Here is a 15,115-nt window from a genome sequence, read left to right as displayed (position 1 = left end):
ACGTGCGATAATTGCACTTGTTGAATAATAGCACTAAGCCTTCTTATGTCATCGACTATGATTGAGAAATGGCAAGGGATAGCAGAGGATAAGAAAGTGGAATAGATGAAGTTAATAATGTCTTTACAATCCATCTCTACAATCACTTTGTCCCATCTTTTACGAATGGCCAAATGGCAAGACTCCTGTACTACCCAAACATCCATTGTCTCACAAAAATCAACCGTTCTCAAATAGCTACACCCATCAACAACCATTCCTAAATAGTTTTGACAAAAAATTGCCATACCAACCCAAGTTGCATCATTCCTCATTAATGTATCACAATTTAATTTCAAGAAACCGATACATAGTTGTAATCAAGCAAAAGAAACACAAAACATGTTCATAGAAATAATGTTGTCATATAATACCTCCGAAAAACTAGTATAAGAGCATCAAACATCCAAGTCATGTTTGCGTTGAATCGCCATTTACGCCATTAAAGACAAACTTGTTGTAAGCTTTTATATGTCCCATCACGTGTAAACAATAAGACTTTTAACACTAAACATAGCGAAGTTAGGGAAGTTTACAATTTCATCCCACCAAATTTTGAAACAATCGAATCCCTCTCAACAAGGTCAATTCTTTAGGCTAGAGGTTGCCCAGACTTCTCAAGAATAAGGGCAAATAAGGATACATGCTCCAAAGACTCATACTCATCATAACCTCTTAAAAATATATGATCTCTATGATGGGTTCATTTCGCTAATTTTTTCTTTGTTGTCCAACAATTTGTAGTAAGCCTTACAAATGAAAATTTTGACCTTAAAGTTGTTTGCACCTTCTAGTTCGAAGGCCACTCCGAAGATGGATAATATCCAACCAACCTAGAGGACATGAGATTAAGGCCTAGTTTAGGAATGATTCTCAAAAGTAAAAGCACTTTTAGGGAGAAACTAAAATTTTCAGCTTCTCAAAAAAGTGCTTTTGGACCAATTTTTGGCTTGGGGGAAGCACTTTTCCCTCAAAAAGCAAATTGTTTAGGAATGATTTTGTCCAAAAGTGCTTCTTGGAAGCAATACTAAACACACCCTAAAAGAGGAATGATGACTAGGATAAAAGCTTGTACCTTGATCACACATCCTAGACTCAATTAATTGAAAAATGTCATACAAGTCTATCTTAAGAATTTAAGGAGCCAATAGGAATTTTCTAAACAGCTTGCCTTTCTTTAAGTGAGAAAAACGAGTGAATGAGCTTTGTATCCTAAGCCCATGCAAGCGACCTAATCATATATTGAACAAGTTGAGGGTCGTTATTTGTTGAAGGTAAAGGAAAATTAACATTGAATGAATGAAGGTTTGAAATTCATTTACCATGCCATATAAACGTGCTCTTATTGTTACCAATGTTCTAATGAAATCCCTTTTCAAGTAAACTTAACCCTTCATAAATCTTATTCCACGTTCAATAATAATAGAAGAAGATAAGAAACAAATTCCTTCGAGAAGGCAAACCCATAAAGAATCAGTGTGTTGGATCATTTTCTAAACTTGTTTAGCAAATTAAAGTTTTTAGTCCTTAAATCAAGGTCCTTTGGTTTTTTAAGAATATCAAAACAAGTCCATTTCATCCAATGAGTATGTGAGCCTTCCAAAGGTCCTTCCGACCAAATTTTATTAAGGAGCTTTTTAAGCTCGTTGGAAAACATTTTTCGAATTTTAGAACATTGTGTAGACACAAGTTTTGAAACCAAAATTAACCGAACATTTGAAGAAAAGTTTTATTTATAAATTTGAAAAGAAATTACGATCTTTAAATTTTTTATTATAAATAATCCATAAATTATTCTCTTTAATAGAGCTTCAATTCAATGATTGTCTAGACTTAATATTGGATGATTGCGGGTTGCTTCAAGTATCATGGTGACTTGCTCTTGAAAGGATGTGGATTGTTTTTCCAAGTGTTGTGGTGACTTGTTCTTAAAATGGGTTTAAACCTCGTTTATTCAACTGAATAATATTGAAAGGTGGCATTCTTCAGAATTTATATAGTGTTATTTAGGATTTCTTCAAGTTTTTCAATTTCTTCATAAAATTTTTGAGATTTTGAAAAGAGCTTCAAGTTTGCAAAATCTTTCTTTCAAAGAACTTGTGTCAGCCCTTTAAAAAAAGAGTTTTATGGAATATAAACTCTTCATTTGGAGTGATCCACAAAAATTAAACTCTTTTATTTATTTTTATCAATTTAATTAATTAAAGATTTAATATTATTACTTAATTAATTTAATTTAATAGCGATAATATAAATTTTTATTATTTACCTCTTAATTAATTAAAGAAAATAATTATGGCATAACATGTGATGTCATTAGTTTTACTCATAGTAATTTCGGCTTGACACATAGCACGTTGTAATTGGCCCAAAAATTTAAAGAGTGGAAGGAGTTGGTTGATGACCAATTTCAAGTTTTCAAACTTTTTGAGTTGTGTGATCTTCATTTCCATGTTCATTTCCAATCCAATAATGAGTGCTTAATATTATACCATATTGTTGGAGCAATTTTAAGCAAGACTGGATACATAAGACAATATTTCCCCTTCTGAAGTGACAAAAACAATTTTGTTCCTGTTCCATCATGACTACCAGGCTCATCAAAGAATAATTTCCATGGTCTTGAAATTTTAATGAAAAGAACATCTTCATCAAAAAGATCTATAGAAAACGTCCAATCATCTGAAATGGATGGTATGTAAGGAAACTAATAAGTGCTTGTCTTTTAACTACCTTTTAAGGAACATATGCTATGTTGAATTCTTGCAATAAAAGAGCTCATTTGGCCAATCTTCCACTGAGCACAAATATAAGATACTTTAGAGGATTCACTTGCAAAATGAAACGGGCAAAGTGTGTCTGCAAGTAATGCTTTAGTTTCTTAACTGCAAACATCAATGCCTAACAAGTCTTCTTAGTTGGAGTATAATTTAGTTTATCTCCATTCAAAGTTCTAATAAGACAATAGAGTATAGTTTCCTTTTCCTTCATCATTTTCCTCTGCCAATATTGCTCTTAATGAACGTTCTTAAGCAACAATATAGATAATCAAAGGTTGACTAAGTGTAGGTGCCTTTAAAATATGTGACCTTAGAAGATAAGCTTTAATAACTTTAAAAGCATTGCTACAAGCTTCATTATAGACAAAAGGAACATTTTTCTTCATTAGACAACTAAATAACTGACATTGAATCGCCAAGCTTGATATGAAATGCCAAATGTATGCCTAATCCTCTTTGCAACTTTTAAGTTCATGAAGGTTGTGTGGCTCTAGCATTTCCATGCTTGAATCTCATTTACCAATTTATTTTAATCATATGGTGTCTTACAATGAACCCCAATAACTTGCTTGAAAAAACAACAAATGTAACATCCTAAAATATGGCTTAGGAGTTTGAGGCCTGGCGAGCTGGTGTTCACCAGAAGTGTAACACCCCAAACCGTATCCTTTGCCAGAACTAGGTTACAGAGCATTACCGAAGTTTACAGATCAAACATACAAAAATTTCAACATTTCATATAGCATAACATTCATGTCAGAAACCAAACAAACTCATACATATTGTCCCTTATTCGAGCCCTCGAGGACCAAAATACCCGTTAGAAACAAATCAGGACTAAATCAAAAACTCAGAAATTTTTCAGAAACATTTAAAAGTTTTCAACACTGCAGAGGTTACATGACTGTGTGGCTAGGCCGTGTGATTCACACGGTCAATAGACACGTCCGTGTCTCAGGCCATGTGGACATTCGAATTAGGGACACACGACCGTGTCCCAGCCCAAGTTCGTGCCCGTGTAACTCTCTGACTTGGTCACACGACCAAAACACGCGGCCAAGTTACACGCCCATATGCTAGGCCGTGTGAATATATTGAATTGTACTCTTTAAAAGATACAGGGGACACACGGCTATGTCACCTGGCCATATGTCATACACGGCTGAGACACACGCCCGTGTCTCTACCCGTGTGGACCAAAATAGGTCAATTTACAATCCATATTTCTCACCCAATTTGGTGTCAACCTAAAATCAATATTATGCATATCAACAAGCCATAATTAGGCATCCAAAACAAGCCAAAATAAGTGGCTAATCTCATCAAATTACATATAGGCCAACATTAAACAAAATATTTATACATGCCATTATAACCAAAATCAAAACATCTGAAAGTACCGACAGAACCAATGGATATTGTGATATAGCTCTGATAAGCTTTCAACCCGATCGAGCTTCCAATAATCTGAAAGTAAAGGAAAAAAACTACGTAAGCAATGAATGCTTAGTAAGCTCGTATAAACTTTAATCATATCAATTCATTTCAAATATGAAATTTATACATTTCATCCCCAGCATAGTAGGATTTTAAATAACTTTAAGGCTTACAACTCTTTCATGATCACAAGCATATTTTCGTTTGAGCACTTACCATTTCAATACAACATATAATTAAACATATTACCATTCAACCAACAGCTTGGCATTTGCCTAAGCATCAAACAACAACACTTGTTATCATACTTGAACATATTTCATATAAATTCAACATAGATAACCTTATTATCTCAACATGTCACACTTAAGTTTATTACTCGTCTCAACTTACATAATTTCCATATATCAACATATCAAAGATATTCATATATGTTTGTCGAAACCATTTTTTTTATATTTCGAAGTAAAAATGATTGATCAACTTTTTGGAAAGCGAAAATATAGTCGCCACCAATCTTTTCTTGCTTAGGTGTGATCGGATCACCTAGAAATTTGGGTTGTTTTAATAAAACATTTTGGTTTACTAAAACAATGATTTTGGTCTACGAAAATATGAGAAAATAGGCTCGGGAGTCGGTTACGTATGAGGAAGGATTAGCACCCTCGTTACGCCCAAAATTGGTACCAAATCGATTAAATAATGTCCTTTTGTCTAAAATTAAAATGTTTTTGAAATATGGTTCTTTTAATAACATTTGAATAACCCGAATCCTTTGCCAAAAATCTTCTTGTTTCGACGTTCGAAAATTTATAATTCGAAAATAACAAAGGATGCCCAACTATTTGGTCCAACGAAAATCGATACCCAAGACAAGAGGGCATGATTCTTGAATTTCCAAACATTGACCATTGCCTCACCTTAGAAGATACGAGTGAAATTCCGAAGAGACATTTGATTATTTTGAACAAACGGGAGATTGCAACCTAACACGATAAGGCACTATTCCCCGAGTTGCCAAACATCGAACATTTCTTTCATTTTAAAGAGTTTTTAGAAAACGTGAGTGAAATTCCAAAAGGATCTTCGATCGTTTTGAACAAATGAAAAAGCGCAACCCGGCACGATAGGACACAACATTTCAAATCCTCGATACAAGATCATTTTATAATTTCCAAAACTCATGCATTTGAAATTTCAAAAGGATATTTAGTTATTTAGGTTAAACAAGAAAAATTGAAACCTAGTAAGTTAGGGTACTATTTTCTTGAATTTCCTAAATTCGAAATATTGCCTTATTTTTAATTTTAAAAAACATGGACGAAATCTAGAGAGAATATTTATTTGGTCAAACAGAAAATCGAAACCCAACACGTTAGGGCACAATTTCTCGAATTACCAAACACGAAATATTACCTCGCTTTGAAATTTTATTTTTTATTTTTTATTTTTTAAAAGGGAGTGATTATGGAAACAAACTTGCAACGTATTTATTCGATTCATTTGAAGCAAAGAAAATGAAATGAATAATTTCAAGCAAATAGGTTGATTTCAGGCAAATAGGTTGGCAATCTCAATCATAATATAATACATTGGGATGCAAAACAAAGTAACAAATATGGAAAACATATATCAATAATATATTATACAAATTTTTGAAAAGTGCAAACATGAAAATCGAAACATGCCCAATGATAATAATCTTACCACATACACTATTTAACGTTTCTAACTAATGGTTAAATAAAATCTATTTTAAGAAAAATATTTTAAAAGGTAATAAAAATGTTAAAACAAATAAACTTGAAATGAACAATTTAAAAGTAGGTAAATTATATATAAATATATATATATATATATATATATATACATAAACAGATAATACATGCAAAAAATTTACAATAGATTGTAAAATAAATAATACATAAAGCATATAAAGTTTAACATATAAATGAGCTTCAAAATAAGTATTACAAGAGGAAATTTAAAGTTAGTGTTATGCAAAATAATTTAAAAACAAGATTCAAAAATGTATATATATATATATATATATATATAATATATATATTATGTGCATAGCAATAGTAATGTGTACCTTTAAAACGAATAATGTACATATTAGCAAGTTGTAACATAAATGAATTATATAAATGTAACCATGTAAGAATATACAAAAGAATATACGAATGACATACTATATAATATAAATCAATAATTATACAAAATATTTTGAAACAAGATTTACTTACCAACAATTAACAAGATACATAAAGCATAAAACTTAGTATAAACATTGTATATAAAAAAATAGTAATATAGGCAAGTGTTTGAAATAAACAAAGTATAATTTAAAATTGGGGAACAAATGGTATACATAAATAGATTTAAAGGAAAAATATAAACATGTTTGCAAGGAAATTCAAATAAGTAATTCAATTAAATTATGTATATATATATGTATATAAAATAAAGAAAATAAAATAAAATAACAAAATGAAAAATGAACAAAGGAAATACAAGAAATTAAAATCAACCTTTTTTTTTTTGCTTTGGATTTTTGATCTCTATGTGAAAATACAATGTTTTTTTTTCTTTTCCTCCTCCCCTCTTTACATTTGATTTTATGATGGCTTTTATAGCCTTGTTACAACATTTTTTTTATTATTTACTATCTTTTCTTTTTACAAGTGGTAGACAAAAGAGGACTAGGGCGGCGCTTAGGGCGGCACATAGGTGAAGAGGTTAGGTTTTTTTCTTTTTCTTCATTTTTTTTTATTTTTTATTTTGGGTTGTATTTGGGCTTGGGGTATTTTGGGTTTTAGTTGAGTTTTGGTATTTGGGCTGTGATTTTATTGGGCCCCGGGCAAAATTTGGGTCTTACAATGTTCATGTCATGATACATATCATTCTCTTGCCGTTTATTCATATACATATATCATTATATATCAATATATTATGTATCATCATTTCCATGTATTTCATGTATATATCTGTATTAGTTTGTATCAAACTTATATCGTTTCGTAACAAAACATTACCTGTTGAACCATTTAGAATATCGTTGGATAACTTTCAAATTCATTAAATAAATCACTTTACCAAAACTTTCCTAAATCGAAGAACGACTAACGGATAAGAGTACATCGTTAACAGAAGTTCATAAGAGCTAAACAGAAGCTCGTGAGAGTTGAATAGAAGCTCGTGAGAGTTGATCCACCTATATCACTCCAAACAGAAAGTAAAATACGAGAGTTTGCAACAAGTACTGAACCCCAGTTTACTTGGGTAATATGTTGATGTCTCCCTCCAATACCACCATACACCAATTTACGAAAGTACTCAAATCTCGCGTTCAATCTAAACTGAGTATTAAATTCGATAATATTTTTCCAATAATAATTCAATTTCAACAATAGAACATATATATATAATACCAATCACCAATTAACATTCACTTTAATCAAAATTATATAGAATACAGTTCATACGAACTTACCTGGTTAAATTGCAGAAATACCAAGATTCAGAGACATTTTGGTAATTTTTTATTTTTCTCAATTTCCACCCGATCTTGACCTAAATTAATAATTTCACTCAATTTATTAATTTAGACAATAAAACAATTCATTTCATGCAATTTGGTCATTTTGACATTTTTTATAAAATTGCCTCTAAAGCTTTACTTTTATTCAATTTAGTCCCTGAGCCCAAATCATGCAAATTAACCATTTTTTATGAAAACCCATGGTATTCGAATATTCATGGCATTTAATACAGCCAATTTTTGCAATAATTTCACAACAAACCCTTGTATTTTTATTATTTCAACAATTTAATCCCTAATTGAGAAATTCATCAAAAGTCGCTTAATAAATTAATTTTAAATAACAATTAATATCTCAAATTCATAATTTAATAACTAAATTCATATATATTCATCAATGGAAACTTCCAAAATTTTTAATAAAATAAAAAACTAAGGTAAGGTTTAGTTGGGCCTAATTGTAACAATCTCAAAAACATTAAAATTACAATAATGGGTAAAAAACCTTTTTAAAACCATACTTGACTCGTAAATATTAAAGAATAATATTTATGAACTTACTTACCAGATTTGGTGGCCTCGAACCACTATTTTCGACACCACTAAAAATCGGGCTGTTACAAGAAGAGGTTCGCCAGCAGGTCTGGCGAGCTGGGGTTGCCAGTAGATTTAGAGAACTATGATCACTAGTAGGCTGACGAAGTAGGGATCGCCAGTGAGCCTGGCAAGTTGGGGTTCGTCAAAAGGCCTAGCGAACTAGGGTTGCCAGTAGATTTAGCAAACTATAATTGCCAGTGGACTTGATGAAGCAGGGATCGTCAGTGGGCCTGGCAAGCTGTGATAGTTGTTTTGGTTCAAGAGTCAAAAGTAGGAGTAGTCAAAAGGTAATTATACCAAAATTAGGAAGTCAACTTACTTTCCTCTTTACAACACCATCCATGCATGTAACTCTTTTCTACTTCTACTGCAACTATGGTATCCTAAGAACATAAAAACACCTAGTGCCTATAAATTAAACTATTTTCATTAAAATTCCATATTCATTTAAACAACAAAACTCTCTCAAATCTCTTCATCGATCACTTTTTGTTGTCAAGTTTTTATGAAAACAATAACCCATAACTTGGCTCTTAAAACTTAAGGTAAGACTCTATTTCTTAGAACTCTTGAAAAGGTTTGTAATAAAAGAAACTAGGTTCGCCAAAAGACTAGCATGTACAAACTTAGGTTCACTTGTGTTCGTGTATGAGTTTTAATGTGTTTTGTCTGTTAATGACTTATGTATGTTTGTGAAATTACAATCCTGACAAAACCATCTTCAAGAAAAAATACAGGAAAAACAAAGCTTGTTTAAAAGCTTTCAGCAAATTGGTGAATGTTCATGATCGCCACTTGTATGTGTGAACCATAAAGTTAATCAGGAGCTTAGTGTTTTATCCTAAGTTCTGAGAGTAAGTGTTCTCTAAAATTTATTTTGTGATTGTGTTTAAATATGTGTTTTTATGAATAGTGATATACAAGCTCTTTATTGTGAGTTAATTATGAATAGTGTTTTGCGAGCTCCTCATAAACTGCGAGCTCTATGTTTAAGTAAATGATTTTACACTATAATCTTTTGAAATCGTTGGATATAATAGCGTGACATAGGATTGTGACTCTCACCTTTATGTTTTTTGTTTTGAGTAAGAGGCCTTGGGACAGCTCAAAAAGATAAGGGAATGTCAAGCTAAGCTCTATTCAATGGGACATGTTGGTGTGTTTGGAGAGTGCTTAGCTTTATGCTACACTTATGGGACATGTTAAGACTCTTTCAGTCAAAGTGATGAGTTATAAGGAGATCTACTTATCCAACAGGAAAGAACATGATAAAAATGTGTTTTTCAAAATATTATGTTTTATTTTTTTAAGCTAACTGATAGTTAGTAACTGTGAACTAGACTTCACATAAGTATGGCGAACCCAATTCACAATTCAGTAACTTTGCCAAAGCTTTTGCTTAACTTATGTTTTGTGCGTGATATGTGGTTTTTCTTTCCTGTATATTCACTGAGTTTGCAAGAGCTCGCACATTCCTTTCTAAACACTATAGATAGTTAGATAGCACGATGAGTAGCAACGAGGCGAGTGATCCAAGTGAAGCATAAACACTGGAAAGGTAGAACAAGCGAACTCTGGACATATAGGCAATGTGGGATTCTGTTTGTGCTTAGAGATATATTTTTGTTGACTTTGCCGATTGTTCTAGGACATAGTTATTTTTATGTTTTCTTATGTTTTTCTTTATGTTTTTATTGGCGAACCGGTAATACCATATAAACATATCTAAATTTTAAATATATGAAAAAAGTCCAAGTCTGATTGATGTTTTCTTAATTTACAAATTTCATACTTAAGTAATTAATTTCTAACTTAGTGTTTGCCATAAGCAATAGCATGGAATATTCAAAATTGACAAACTTATATAGAGTTTGCCAAAGTTGTTGCGAAGTGACAATGTTGTTGAACTATACAAAGTGCAAACCCTAAACGATTGGCGAACTGTTATCCGCAAACCTTCAATAAATTTTGATATGTAGAACAGGATAAACCCTGCGGATTGAGTTCGCAGTCTCTAAAAATGTAGGGGTAGTTCATGAAACTTACCCTGCTTAATGAGTCTTGCACTGCTAATACTTAGAATGTGCGAGCTACACTAGGAGTGAACCTTGATGTTGAGATGTGTATATTGTTTACTTAAACTAGAATACCACCTGAATAAAATTTAATCAAAGTGTATTAATGAATGTACTTATACGACAATCCGCTGCATGTTTGTAACTTAAGCATATTTTGTATTTTAATTTGTGGCGTGTTGGAGGTTAGGTTGGGATTTAATGGGGAGTCACTTAGGTGACTAATGTGGCGTTCCATAGCTCAGGTTCGATGACCAAACCGATATAAGGTGTTACAACAAAAGCACACTTCAAAGGATTCATCTTCAATTGACATTAACGCAACCTCTCAAACACTTGAAGAAGATTGATCAAATGATCAACTATTTTCTTAGACTTCACTAATAGCGTTCTAAGAGTGACATATGTTCATTTAGGCATGATAAAAAAATAACAATTAAAAAAGTTTAAAAAAAAGACATACGAGAATATTTGAAACTCACTTATACAATTAAAACATGTTATTGTATCAAATATCAACCCATACAAAATTTAACACTAAAACATAACACGTGACAAATTTTAATTGAATTTTAACCTTATTTTTGAATTAGTTATTATAAATATTAAATTAAATAATTAATTCAATTTAAACTAACTCATCCAAATAAATCTACTTCAAACCTATATGTTAAGATTTCAACATAAAAGAAGATAAAATTATTTTGACATTTTAAATAAATAATAATAATGTTCTTTGATTAAAAACTTTTATCGGGGAACATAATAAATAGTGTAATTTATTCAATTTTAGGACCAATAAACCTACCATCCTCCATAGTTATGTATAATTTATAATATATAAAAATATGAGTTTGGAATTTTTTAAATTTATTAGTAGAACATTTATTCTTCATTATATTATTGAATTTATTCTTTTAAATTATATATAAAATTTATCACGTTTTTAAATTAGGTTCTTTTTACTAAAATATCTATTTAAATAAATTTACTTGACTAAAAATTTATGATACTTATAAATAAGATTTCTGATTCCATTAAAAAATTATTAAAAAATTTATATAATACATAAAATTAAAATTTTTATATTAAATTACTTTATATTTAAAATATTAGGTTTCCATTAACCAAAAATGTAAAAAGAAAAAATATATTAGTTTATTTTGAATAGAAAATTTTAATTATTTATAAAATAATTAGCTTTATATTACATATATAAAATATTATAAATAATACATATATATAATATAATATAATATAATATAATTATTTTAATTGTATATTAGTAATGGTCAATTTATTGACTATTAAAAAAATTTAACAGTGAAGAGTTTGGTCTAGTTTTTACAAATGGTTTAATAATGATTATAAATTTTTTATTAAGGCGAATTTTCAAAATAATTGATATATATTAATTAATTATTTTATTGAATAATATCACTATGTATTAATTATATCAAGTGAGATTTTATTTTATATTGAATATGATGAAATAATTTAATTATTATTTGAAAATTTATTATTATATTAATTTGAATTGTCAAATTAATTAATATATATATATATTCTAATTATGTTTAACAATTTGAACAATTAATATAATTTTATGTTAATTATAATAATTAAAAATATATCTTTTAAAAATAACTACAAAATTAAATACATAAAATTATGTCAACACATGTAACCTTAGAAATTAATAATTTAAAAGGATTAAAAAACTAAAGTAAAGAAATCAATATATATTTTTCATCTCATGTAAGTTGATATTGATTGTAATATTTTTTCAGTTAAGTATAGCCTAATGAAGGAATATGTGCGTAATAATCTTACCAGAAAAAGAAAATTGTGGTAAACAAAAATCATGGAGGTTTTTTTATCAAGAATTAGTTTAGATTTTATTTTTTATTAAAAAATAAATTAGTCATTATCCGTTAGATAAAAAAGTAAAGCTGGTCATTCATTAAAAGTTTTATCTATTTTTACTATTAAAAGTTAGTCATTGTATGACATAATGAGGTACACATAATATAACACATGTATTTGTCTAGTTATTATGTCGATTACGCTAGTTTTTAATAGTAGAAATAGATAAAATCTTTAATAAAATAAATAAATTTACTATTTAATCTAACTTACAATAACTAATTTACTTAATTTTTAAATAAACGAGACAAAATATAATTTAACTCTTTATATAGAGATATCTATAATACTTTTACCTAAAAAAATGAGAATACATTTAATTCATAATAATGTACAGAAAAATGTTAAAAGATATTTCGCTATAAATTATACTAAAGACCTATTATTATGAGCTTTCTTTTATGGAAGATTATTTCCTTTTGCCATCAGATTATGAAGGAATAATATTAGAAGGAAAGCTTAGATTTTAATTCTACGAGAAAACTGAATTAAAAAAAATTAGTGATTAATCTTAAAATTATATATAAATTTTGATTCAATTTATAATTTGTAATGTTAGTTTTGATTAATTGTAATTATACATAAAAAAAAAATTAGTGTTACTTTTAAAAACCGTGGGTATAAAAGTCTATTCGCATTGGCCGAAAGCTTAATTGAACTATCAAAGATAGTGGGGACCGTTTTAAGCAAACTGGAATCGCTCGGGTATCCTTGACAAACTCGATGAGCTTTATGATTTAGCTAATTAGTGCTCAATTTAACAAGGAGGTTGACAAAGAGTCTTCAGCAGCTAATAAAAAGCAGGAGGAGGATGTCCTGGCTCCCAAACAGTAAGATTGGTTTTTTATTTCTTTTAATTATTTTTTATAGATTTATCTGTGTTTTTTTGGAATTGTCATGGATGTCAAATAAAAATTTTCACTGTATTTTTCGAGAATACAGACAAGAGTAAGTGGTTACAAAGTAGATAAGATCATTGCCAGTTTGGGTTTTCAGAATTCACATAGAGTAGAGGGTATTGGTTTTTCAAGGGGTATCTGGCTTGGCTGGGAGGATAATATTTCAGTTGAGGTAATTTGTAACCACCTCTAATTTATTGTTGTTTGGATTTTAAAGAGGGGTCAAACCTAGGTTGTTATTGTTGTTTTTGTTTATGGAGGTCTTGACAAACAAAAAAGAGAAAACATTGGGAGGGTTTTAATACGGTTATACCGCCTAGAGTGGTTCCTTGGGCTGCTATTAGTGATTTTAATGCTTTACTTTCATCTAAAGATAAAAGAGGAGTTAAAAGAGATGGAATTGGATGTTCTCCTTTTGGAGACTTTCTCGATGTGAATAATTTGCAGGATTTAGGTTTTAAGGGACCACCTTTCACTTGGCATCGATGAGGAATATTTGAGAGGCTAGATAGAGCGATCGAAAATGAAACTTGGATTAGAGTTTTTCCTAGTTGCTCAATCTTCCATCTTCCTAGGCTCAAATCTGATCACAGATCACTGCTTCTTTCTCTCAATTCAAAGGTCGACTTACCTAGGGGATGGCCTTTCAGTTTCCTGTCTGGTTGGGTTGAACATCCTAACTTTTCAAATTTTGTCAAGGAAAATTGGGTTTTCAAGGGTAATATGACAGAGGCTATCCAACAGTTTACTTTGAATATTAAGGGGTAGAGTAAATCTATCTACGTCAATATTGGCACCCGCAAGAGGCTTTTGATGAAGAAACTTGCGGAGATTCAAAATGAAATGGATAGATCGGGGTCCAACACCTTAAGTCAGTTTGAATTAAAGGTTAAGGAAGAGTTGAAAAAGGTTTTACAACAATATTTCGGCCTAAGAGCTTGACAACGACTGTCAAGGTCGTGTCCTTAATAAGCAACTAGTTGACCCTTTCTGAGAAATCAATAGATGGGATTCTGGTAATGGTCGATTTCTTAATATCCCCTTCTACAAACTCCAGATCATGACCCAGTTCCATCTCTTGAGTCTCATTCGGCCTTTCTGATACCGATTAACCTCCTACTAATTTGTTTTTCCAGGTCAATATTGGCGTTTGAGTCAAATTCTTCGTAATCGACATATTCAACTTTGTTCGTTGATCCTTGTTTCAAACTTTTTTGGTAGAGCAATCTTCTAGCGAACCACCGTCCTCAGCCTCACCGGTTGTAGCACCAGAAGAAATCACAGTAGCCATTATACCCTTTAATTTTATTCTCCTACTTTACCGGTTCTTTTTTGAAATAGAATAAAAGGCATCCAAAGTGAAAAATGCTCCTATTGTGTGGTTCAAGCACTGACTCCGGTTTTCCTTTTCTAAAAAGAAAATAATGGTCTATTGCCCTCAATTTTTTGTTTAATTTATGCTCAATCCTTATACTCTTCCAACTTTTGAAAATTAATCCCAATACTTTTAATTCTAAGAATTTAATCATTGCACTTATCTGATTAAAAATTAAAGTCCAATCAATAGTACTGCTAATGAACCTTCGTTAAATTAGGATATGCATTTAGGGCACTGTTCGTATATCATCAATGAACCATATTAAAACACAATAAATTATTGAATAATTTTAAAAATCATTAAAATTTAATATACTTATTTTATTTTGTGATAGGTAGCATACTCAATTTAGTCAGTTTCGCACTGATTTCGATTGTATTGGTACCATTCCAATAATAAATTGATGCAACTAACTAATTTTTCTGCGTCAATTAAAATTT

The 15,115-nt window shown here is 30.2% G+C and overlaps 1 long non-coding RNA gene across 1 annotated transcript; it reads left to right on the top strand.

Annotated features, from left to right (window-relative positions):
• Positions 1–13,018: 13,018 nt before the first annotated feature.
• Positions 13,019–14,817, top strand: LOC108488497 (uncharacterized). The gene is made up of 2 exons (XR_001871774.2): positions 13,019–13,228; positions 14,434–14,817. It is a non-coding gene; the product is annotated as an uncharacterized LOC108488497 (long non-coding RNA).
• The last annotated feature ends 298 nt before the right edge of the window (positions 14,818–15,115 follow it).

This window comes from Gossypium arboreum, chromosome 10 (assembly GCF_025698485.1).
Source record: "Gossypium arboreum isolate Shixiya-1 chromosome 10, ASM2569848v2, whole genome shotgun sequence".
Lineage (NCBI taxonomy): Eukaryota > Viridiplantae > Streptophyta > Magnoliopsida > Malvales > Malvaceae > Gossypium > Gossypium arboreum.
The sequence above is the reverse complement of the archived record's forward strand: the minus strand, read 5'-3'. Positions and strand labels throughout refer to the sequence as shown.